Source organism: Octopus bimaculoides, chromosome 11 (assembly GCF_001194135.2).
Source record: "Octopus bimaculoides isolate UCB-OBI-ISO-001 chromosome 11, ASM119413v2, whole genome shotgun sequence".
Taxonomy (NCBI): Eukaryota; Metazoa; Mollusca; class Cephalopoda; order Octopoda; family Octopodidae; genus Octopus; species Octopus bimaculoides.
Window position 1 is genome coordinate 55825347 of NC_068991.1, and position 11219 is coordinate 55836565.

Consider the following 11219-nt stretch of genomic DNA (forward strand, 5'->3'; position numbering starts at 1 on the left):
CTCTCTCTCTCTCTCTCTCTCTCTCTCTCTCTCTCTCTCTCTCACACACACACACACACACAAACACATACATACACAAACACTAAAAATGTTCTCACATCTGAAAGTAAATGTCCAGTAGATTTTGGCTTTACGCAAGCCCTTCTGGTGGTCATTAGAGATGGTGTGAGATTCGAGGTGTTGGGTAAAATTGTTATCTATTGACGATTGCCTCCAAAACATGTTAGATATTGAAAGTAAATGCGTTAAGACGATAGTTGGCAGGGTCATCAGTTTTAGGGAACGGAATAAACGTTAGCGCATTTCCAATAATCGATATATGACTCTTAATCAAAAGAGAAACTGGAGAGTTTGGTGAATGTAGGTTCTCTGCGGTGCATTATTTGCGAGTAATGGAAGGAAAATTGCCAGAACCGATGAACTCGTTTGATTTGATGACTGTAAGTTGATGTGTGCATGATTATGAGTTTGGTGGATTAAAAGAAATAGTTTTATGATATATTTATCTAGTGTGTGAAATATAGATTGAACAAGCATTCTAGAGGTGTATAGGAGATAATTATACTATTTTCTATCTGGACACATATGCTGATCTTTATATTCACGCACACACAGGTGTGTACCTATGAGTTTTTTATACACTGTACATAAGTAGAAAAACCTTAACAGTAACAAGAATTTGAAGAAAAATAATTAGAATAATAATTTCTGCCGAATAGCGTGAGCTTTTATCGGAAGGTGATTTAAGCATTTATAACTCACTATAGTCATCTGTTTTTGTAACTAGATGTTTTGTGGTTTGTCAATAGTGCTTTACCAAATGATTTTTAATCGGTAGATTTATTATAAAATTTCAAGGATCTGAAATCTCTGTGTCTGCATGAGATTAAACTTTCGCTCTATCGATTTAGTAGTTAATTATCTGCTAGAAGTATCTTAAGATCTTCAATTGTACAAACCCTACTTTTTTATTGTATACGCTGGGGTTGTAGCTATAGTACACCACTGCAGTTTGTAATCAGTACTCCGGTACTTTAAACTCCGTATATATATTCTGCTAGTGATGCCGTTTTGCTTACTTTTTTTCTATTTTATTTCCTTTTTTTTTTTTTTTGAAAACATGTTTGTGCATACTATAGCGTCACTTAATAGGGTTCGATATGGAACCAATATAATATTTATTACCCGATTTTGTAATGCTATTGCGCTACTCTATAGTAACAGGTAGTGAATTATTCACGAGGAGTCTTAGAGGGCTTGCAAACTTGTATTTTCACCGCTGTTATTCGGGTTTATTTCCTACTTCTTGTTTATATTTTTCGTACTAATACTATTGTGCTATTTTCAATGTAAGTATTTTTACTATATTTTTGCTATTGGAAGTAAAAAAATCCTGCGACATGGAAAGGTTCCGTGTAAGTACTCCTAAGGTTTGGATTTGTATGAGTAAAGTTTATATCATTCCACATCTTGCTTGTTTGAATGATTAGCGTTTCTTTGTCTCAAGTTAGAACTTGTATTTTTCCTATACTTTTACTTTTGTGTCGAGTGTTTAAGAGGGTTGCGTCACCATTCCTACTTTTATTTCCGGGGTGACTTGTTATAGATTGAGTATTGCGATTTTTATCCACATTTAGGTTTCTGTTACTATATGAATGTGCTTCTGCTTGAGTTACTTTCGGTATCTTTATTAATCTTAAAATCATTAGTCATCAATGTTATCTGCAGCATTACATGTTGCTGGGAATGAAAATTTCGCCAAAATCTCATAAAGTTGTTATGACATTAATGCTTAGGTGGAAGCTTTTTCACCAGAATATCGAGGAAAATACGTTTGCTTTTCACGTTCCTTGTGTAAGAAATGTTATACTGTGTGACAATACTTTTCCTAGTTTTCTGAGTATTAGTCTTAACTAGTTACTTATAGCGAATTTCTCTTATTACCGTAATTTTTAGATTTAGGTACACCACTTTAAATAGTGTCACAATTAGAAAAATTTCTATAGAAAATGCTTCCGTATCATCAACTTATGATTTTTATCATTCGTTTTTACGTTGATAGAGATATGGAATTTACTAGAGTTCCTTCTATTAGCCGTTAGTCATAGTATTATTGCCATTTACAAGTTTATACTTGAGTTTTTTGCTATTGTCGGCCTTAGAATCATTGTTATGTGTAATTATAGTAATTGTTCTATATCCTGTTTGTGTTTGTCCCCTATATGTATTTATTACTATATCAACTTCTCTCTTTTTATCAGTTTTAAAGAGTTTAGTTTTATCATAATCTTCACAATTATGTATTATAATTCTATGGTCACTGGGACTTTTAGTGGTTAGAGCTTTAGTGTTACGTACATCAGGTTTTAATTCTCCCATATTTCTATTTTGATTTGGTTGTTTCTTAGGAGAACGGTGAGATTTCTTTATATTATTATTTAGTTTTGGAGAAGGACCTTTCTTTATGGTGCAGATTCTTTGTTCATGGCCTAGAATATAGTATATGGTTTCATTAAGTCCACTTCTTCATTATAATATTCAGTGTCATCACAATATTTGTTTATTCACTGACAATTTAGATACTCTAAGTGAAATATTTCTACTAAGATTATTTATAATAGACCAAGGGTGGTTAGAGTATTAGTGCATGTAATGTAGGTTTTCATTCGACATATAGTAACGAAACAGCTAGTCACTTTTATGATCGAGTGTAACTAAATAATAATTTATATACAAACGTTCCAGTTTTGTACTTATTTATCTTTCACAGTATAGAGACTAGTGAAAAACATTTTGGACAAAAATACAGTAGTCCTCTTCGCAGTTTTCCCTTTCGTTATCTAAGAAGGTACATGGAGTACTAAACACTGGTCATGTAATTTAGATTTTAATTACATTATATATGTTTATGATATAGGAATGAAACAGAATTGGAAAACAATTATTCGACACAAAACAGATATGGCAAATACAAGGCATTTTTTTCATTTCTCATCAGACGGACTACCAAAACAAGATTTCTTCGGCTAGCCAGCATTATGTAGAGAATATACATCATGTATAGGCTGTTGCACTGAGTCCCATATAATCCCATACGATCACTTCCTGTCGAAGTGTGCAGTATAGTACTCAACTCGACAGAAAACACGTCTGTTGGATGCGCCTGTTCAGTTGGCTTACCTTACAAGTTGTAGGTGTACTGGATCAGAATCGAAACTGGGAATACACAAACATAACTACAGCAGAGTGCCACATTGTCGTTCGACCTGCTAGAAATAGAAGCCAAACTTCCAAAATCATTCCCTTTGTCTTTAAAAATGTTGGTTGCTTACTGGATAAAGTAGGACTGAATATACAAAAGGGTTGACATGATCATAACTGGAAGACCTTCGAGGAAACGTTTTCTCTTTCATGGATGACCTGGGCGTACTAAACAACAAGAACAACGACAAACATCAATCCCTATAAAAGTTCTGTATCAAGTAGAAGTCAATTGCAGTGAGTACGCCAATGTGAGAAAGCCTCTCCTAGCAGCCAGAACGCCTTGAAATCATACTGTACTGCCTTAAAAAGGGAAGCACATACAACATAATTCTGTGTAACAGACCGAATGGTGACAGCTGAAATGTGTGAAACAATCATAAGCTTCTGAATTAAAACTGACTTGAGACTAAACAACGAGGAATACATCAAATGATATAGTCTTAATGCATGACGTTTCGAAAAAAGACAGAATAGTCACGGCTGGAACGTCTTCAATCAGAAGTCTGTTCGTTTGTGGCTGACTTGGAGCTAATCAGCAATACAGAGGGGTACATTAGATAATGTAGTTCTAGATAAACTATGTGTAAATAAAATATGTGGAACAGACATATGCGAAACAGCAATAAATATAGCCACTACTCCTTGTTTTAAATTAGCAAAAGATACATTGGGTGATGAAGTTCGAGTCGTAGCTACAAAAGATTGGATGAAATGCTTTTGAACATTACATCAGATCGATCAAGTTTAAGTTGGGTCATACAATTATACTATAAGGTAGATAATATTATCCTAGATACACTATGTCTGAAAAAGACTGGTCTGGCATTACTGGAACGCCTTTAAGCATGCGTCATCTCCAACACAGCTGACTTGAGGCTGAACATCAACCATAACAACAACAGCAGCAGCAGCAGCTACCAGTGATTATCAAGTTGTTTACAGCAAAAAAATGAAAATAAGACCAAGAAGCAGTTTATGAATGCGACGATTTTCTGTCTCCCACGGCAAAACTGCGTCTAATTACTTAATTACTTCTCATTATAATCAATTAGTATGTTCACTAATGAGTTGTAATTTGGTTGAGCCGCTTGTTATTTTACTGGGTATGGGTCTAGCTAATGAGGAAACTTCTATGTAGTTGTTCGAACTGCTAGAAATAACAACCAAATTTCATTCAAATCACGCCCTACCGTCGTAAAAAAATAAACTAATCTGAAAGAAAAAATTCAACAAAATTGCCATGGTTGGAATGCTCTTGAACATTGTTTTCCTCGACTATGGCTGAATTTCGTTGATGTTGATTAAATGTTCAACATCGCTTGATGTCTACTGCGCTGTATTCTATTATCGAACGAGTGTATTAGCGCGAGCATTACGTATGTGTGTGTGTGTGTGTGTGTGTGTGTGTGTAAGCGTGAGGATGTGTGTGCGTGTGTGTGTGTGTGTGTGTGTGTGCGTGTGTGTGTGTGTTCATGTGTGTGTGTGTGTGAATAATTGTTTATGTATATCTAGTGGGTTTAAGGGTGTATGAATGTGTGTATGTTTGTACATATGTTTTCTGTATAAATGTGTGGGTATGCATATTTATGAATAATTGTGTTGATGCTGAGTGTGTGCATTCCTATGTGGGTTTGTGTGTATGTGCGTAGGTGCTGTGGTTATGTTTTTGCTTGAATGTGTCTTTTGCGGATGGTTCTCCGTCAGTTTCGACGATGATAATTTAGCTGTTTGATCAACTGAATTACGTGCTCCTGAAATTAAAGGATATATGGATGAACACCCCTACAGACACGTAAACCCTTAACGTTATTTTCAGACAGAATCAGCTTGACGCAGCGTGTGGCAAGGTTGTACCTTTGAAATTACAGGTACAATCCATCTGACAGGCTTCTGTACAGTTTCACTTAACTCAATTTCACTCACAAAGTATGACTCAACCCGAGACTATAAAAACTGCCATTTACCTTGTATGACGCGAAATAGAATCGGACTTGGCCTAATAGTTATTCGGCTCACGATCATAAGGTTGTGGGGTCAATTCCAAGGTCGGACAACACGTTGCACCTAACCTTGAGCTAGGCACTTCACTTTGCTTCAGTCTACTCAACTGTAATTTCATGCTACTCAAATCTACTCTGTTGAGTACATGTGCAGCTCTCTCTCTCTCTCTCTCTCTCACTCTTTCTCTCTTTCTCTTACGCTCTTTTTCTCCCTCTCTCCCCCTCTCTCTTCCTCTCACGCTCTCTCTCTCTCCCTCTCTCTTTCTCTTACGCTCTCTTTCTCCCTCTCTCTCCCTCTCTCTTCCTCTCACGCTCTTTCTTTCCCTCACTCTTTCTCTTACGCTCTCTTTCTCCCTCTCTCTCCCTCTTTCTTCCTCTCACGCTCTCTCTTTCCCTCACTCTTTCTCTTACGCTCTATTGCTCCTCTTTCTCTCATGCTCTCTCTCTTTCTCTCTCTCTCTTTTCTTTCTCTCTCTCTCCTTTCTCTCTCTCTCTCTCTCTCTGTCTCTCTCTCTGTATCTCTCTCTCTCTCTCTCTCTCTCTCTCTCTCTGTCTCTCTCTCTCTCTCTCTTCCTCCTGGTGTCACAGACTAGAAGTACTTCAAGGTAAAGAGTGAGGAGCTGAAAGGGTGCCTGTGTCTCTTCGTGACTATACAGGCACCTAAAACAATTTGCGAAAGCATCGTACATGTTGCCAAACCACGCTCAGTCGCGAGTGGCGGCTGGCTGTGCTGTACATTTTTGTGGATGACTGTGGACGTGTACGTACTAGCGTGTATGTGTCGGTACGCATGTCATTATTGTTGATGTGTTGTAATGTGTTTGTGTTCTAAGTGGTGGTGTGTTCATGTGTTTATATGTGAACCTTTTTGCGAATATGTGTGCATGTGTATGTGTGAGTTTATGTATACGAGGTGTTGTCAAGAAGTATCAAACCTTGATATTTTTGCACAAAATAACAATGTATGAGCAAAATCAGAATACGAATTAGGTAACCGCGTCCTTCCTGAGCATGCGCAAAAATTTTCGTGTCTGTAGGTTGCGCCATTTGCCCGCAGTGATGCGTTGAGTGCAGACGTGAAGAGTGTGATGTGCGATTTTTCTTTTTGAGTTAAGATGGCCGAGCGCATTGACTAAAGACACTATATCAAATTCTGCCAAAAACTCGGTGATACATAATCTCATACCATCGAGAAGATTCAAAAGGCTTTTAAAGATGACGCTATGGAAAAAACACAAATAAAGGAGTGGTACAGCCGATTCAAAGATGGCCGCACCTTGGTGGACAGCGAGCCACGTTGTGGCAGACCATCAACCAACAGAAATGACGAAATGATTGTAAAGGTCTGAGGAATAGTCCATGAAAACCATGGTGTGACTATTGAAGAGATTGTTGCCGAAGTTGGAATCAACCAAGGGTCAGTTCATTTTAATCAGTTTATTCCGCCCACGTCGTCCAAACATTCTTTGTCATGCAAAACACACCACATGTTCGTCAGGCTTCCTACTCCCCAGATTTGACTCAAAAAAACATTCAAAAGGAGATTTGAGTCGACAAATGACATTAATCAAAATTCGACGGCACAGCTCTACAGCATCCCAAAAAGTGATTTCCAGAAGTGTTTCCAGCAGTGGCAGGAACGCTAGCAGAAGTGTATAAACTCCCAAGGCGAATACTTTGAAGGAGACTAAATCAAAATGGATTTTGAATATTACTTCTTTTTTTACCAAAAGTCGGATACTTTTTGACTACACCTCGTAGATATATGTATATGTACGAACGGTGATGTTTCTGTTGTTGTTACCTGTTATTGTTGTGTATATATATGTGCATATTTTTGTGTATAAGTGTATGGGCGTGAGTATGCATGCGTATACGTGCCTATACCCCCAGCTTTGTCACCTGATAGCAAAACGAATCATTCTGTCAGATAATGGTTAGGCACTAAGATAACAAAATAGAACATCACCTTAATCATTCTAATGAATGATTTTAATGCAAGAACACAGAGAAATAGAAAATGAAAGAGTGAGACCGCGTGATCAGGTGCTGTGATTTGATAAAATTAACAGCAATAGCATTACTTTCTTTCTCTGTGAGCACGATCTCGTTATTATCAACCTCTCTCAGAAGAACAAACACAAGACTTCAGGGATACATCCAAGGTCGAAAACTGTAGTCGTACTAACAACATCGTGGTCAGATGGGTAGATCTCAAACATGTTGTATTCACCTGTACGAAGAAAAGAGTGAGTGCCAGGCAATGGTATAATTGTATCAATAGTCAGATTACTAGTGTATTCTTTACGACGCTTAAAGTATACCAAATCTCAAGAGACCCAATTGTTTTAACCTCGGCAGTTCCAAATATTTGTAAAGATTTTTATCACTTTAGAACTTCCAACTGAAAGCTGCAGACACACGTAACATCTCGGGATCTGAGAAGAGAAAGAAATGGTCTTCTTTAAGATTCATACTTTGATCATGCTGCCGAAACCATCGGATTCGAGATAAAAAGAAAACATAAAGACAGGTTTAATAAGAACTCCAATACAGTCGGTAGACTTCTGAATGACATGTTGATGGCCAACAGAGCAATGCTAAACAATCGCTCATCACATATTCAGAAAAAAATGGTGAGTTCTTCGGAATGCAACTCAATACCCTCATCCAAGTCTGAAAAATTAATGGTTTATTTGCTAAAGCTCAAGAAATACAGCTTCATACAAGAAAGCATAAATAAACTATGTTTATGGTGCGATAAATAACCTCTATGGCCTCAGGGATTGTTCTACAACAGTCAACAAATAGCACACTTGTACTGAAAGATCAGTCGACAATAATGGAACAACGGATAGAGCATTTCAAGTTGCTCTTAAACCAGTCTGAACTAGTGAGTCCTGTAGTCATCGAGAAATTTTGTAATTCCTGTCATTCACCAAACTGACAAACCTAAAACATTTGCTGAAATTTTCCTGTCATCAAAACGTTAAACGAAATCTCCTAAAGTAGACATTTCCGTAGACACCTTGAAGGAAAGAGTTACCTCTGCCAAAATGGCTATTCGTCGCTGCATCACAGAGGTGTAGAATCAGGAATATATACATCGACGTTGAAAAGATAACAACATCTCTATAAAAAAAGGAAGATTAATCTATTCGCTCTATACGTAGAGTGTATAGTACATTCCTATAGAAGTCCTAACTGGAGTAATACTGAAAAGACATCTAATCAACGTCAGAAAATATCACACCACAATCATAGTACGGTATCTTCGGGAATCGATCTACAATTAAAATAATTTTCGTTACAGAGCAACTTCAGGAGAAATGCAACGAGCAACAGTGGGAACTGTTCAGGTTTTTTTTTCTGTCAAAAGCTATTGATACCATAAGCAAGGTACTTCGGTGGTATGTTCTCGGGTAGTCTCGCTGCCCAAATTCATAAATCTTCTCTGTCATACAACAATGATGGTTCGAGTTGCTGGAGTACAAAAATCAAAAATCTTTCAGTGTAAAAATCAAGAGTTAGGCAAGGCTACGAGTTATAATAAAAGGTGTTCCTACTGTGATCATCCTGTATTTCCCTAGACCTGCTACTTCTAAAGCATTATCAAATGTATCCTTTTTTTTTCTCGAACAACAGAGGTCGAAAGTTTGCGTAGAATCTTCTTTGTTCATCTTTTGTTATTGTCTGTTTTTACTTATGTTTTTTGTTTGTTTGTTGTTTTGTTTTTTTGTATATATGCGTGTGTGTATACTTGTAAGCATATATGTATATGAGTGTGCGGGCATGTATTATTACATACAGGTATGTATAAGTATGCCTCAGTTTTTCCAAACGTGTTAATACGAGTGGAATTAAAAAGCTAACTACATATACACACATGATGAGATAAATAGTCACATAAACAGATGGGTGAATTAGTCTTAAGATACTTTATGTGCATATATGTTAGGTACGGTACCCAGGTGGCTGTTTTGATTTAATGTTATTTCAATTGTGTACACCGAATCTTAATATATTTAATGAAAGTGTACTAAAATGCCAACTTGAAATGTGATACAAGAGATCGCACTCATAGATTCGTACTTTAGGGTTCATATATCTATTGTGGGGACCCTTAGAAAAATATGTGGAAATTTCTGGTGAAGCAAGTAGACAAGTTAGTGCTACGTATTTAATGTAGGGAGCATTAAAAACAAATTAATTTAAATTAATTACATGGTATGATAGGCGGATGCATAGTTAAACTGATAGCATATTTAATGCAAAAGGAATTTAAAGGCTAATTTAAAATAAATACGTAGGTGGATAGATAGATAGATAGATAGATAGATAGATAGATAGATAGATAGATAGATAGATAGATCGGAATGAGAATTAACAATTATAATGGAATATTAAGGACATTAAAACATAATTGTATGGCAATAAAAATAAATTGACATACCAAAAGAAATATAAATTGATGTTAACAATTTCAATACAAGAATTATCAATAATCATTAGAACTAATTATGTGACTCAGACAATAGGCAATTGATGACATTGGAAAACATTCCCATGAATACGCCCGGCTTGAAAAAACAACATGATTAATTATAATCAACTGAGAATGAACTTTTTGAAGTGAGCCAAAAAGATCTTTAGTCAATTGAAATTACTGCCGTAATTAGAAGAAAAACCGTTTAGCTTCATGGCTTGAGTTCAAATTCCGCTGTGGTTAAGACGAATTACAGATTAAGTCTTTTGGTTTAACACTGCCACTTGTCACATTGAGTAACTTTAGCAGAGTCTACTGTTGCAAGCATGCAGGTCAGACTTCTGCTTTGAGGATAATTACGTCCTTCCTTGCCACTTCTACTCTTGGAGACCTTTTAAAGTGCTATGAACATAGTCTTTGCTCCTGATAAAAAGATAATAAAAAAATATGTGATAAGTAAGTATAGCATAAACTCTTTAATTCTGAAAGACAGACTCTGGAGCCTGCGGTACATTAAAATTATTGATTAATCATTAACCAAAATAAACACGTATCAAGGAAAGTGAGGGACACCACAGAAATGGCAAATAGTTTACGGCACAAAAGAAATCACTTTAAACTTGCTAAAATAATATTCGGAATACCTTATCTCTACTAAGCATAGAGTCAGACATGTTACGTAAGATTAATTTTGTGGATCTTATAAAAGATTGCAATAACAAAAAGAGAAAACTTTTCATATAAAGTACAAGTATTCAAAAATAAACATTATTTTCGATCTTATCCTAAGTTTTGTTTCATTTTAATAAATAAGAATTTATCTTATGATTTATTTTTATTTGTATTTTGAATTACATACATATATGGAGGCACCAAAATATTTAAGTGAGTAGGGACTATATGGGTCTTAATCCAGTCCTTGATAAAATTGACCCAATCCAAGTTGGGAAGTGATCAGAAAGGGAGAACATTCCACTACAAAAGTCATCCAATCAACCAAAATGTAAAAACGTATTCAGGGACGCGGATTTCATTACAACAATAGAGGAAACCCACTGAGAAAAGGGTAATGACCGAATAAAATAATCTCATACTCTATAGTGAAAGATGTAAAGTGGTTAATGATGAAATTTGATGAAAGTTTATCTATCGGCAAAATTCAAGTCAGAAGCAATGATATTAAGTTTCCTTCATCTGCTCGTGCGATCAACAAAATAATAAAACTATTTGTATAAAAAAAGTGGGGAAACTAAAAACCGCGACGCTATAAATAAACTGGAAATTTCTTTCATTCTAGATGAACCAGCAAATCAAAATTTCAGAGTCACATCCTGTTACAAAGTAAGTCATCCTATCATAGGCACTTAGCAATCTATCTATTTAGATAGATAGATAGATAGATAGATAGATAGATAGATAGATAGATAGATATTGACATAAAGATATGTATATATATATATATATATATA

At 35.9% G+C, this 11219-nt stretch overlaps 1 long non-coding RNA gene across 1 annotated transcript in view; it reads right to left on the reverse strand.

The window, feature by feature from the left end:
• Positions 1–7222: 7222 nt before the first annotated feature.
• LOC106878363 (uncharacterized) overlaps positions 7223–11219 on the reverse strand; it is a 10109-nt gene continuing 6112 nt past the window's right edge. The window contains exons 2-3 of the long non-coding RNA XR_001410497.2: positions 9718–10173; positions 7223–7702 (exon numbers count right to left, since the gene is read on the reverse strand). This is a non-coding gene — a long non-coding RNA (uncharacterized LOC106878363). The remainder of the gene's footprint in view (positions 7703–9717; positions 10174–11219) is intronic.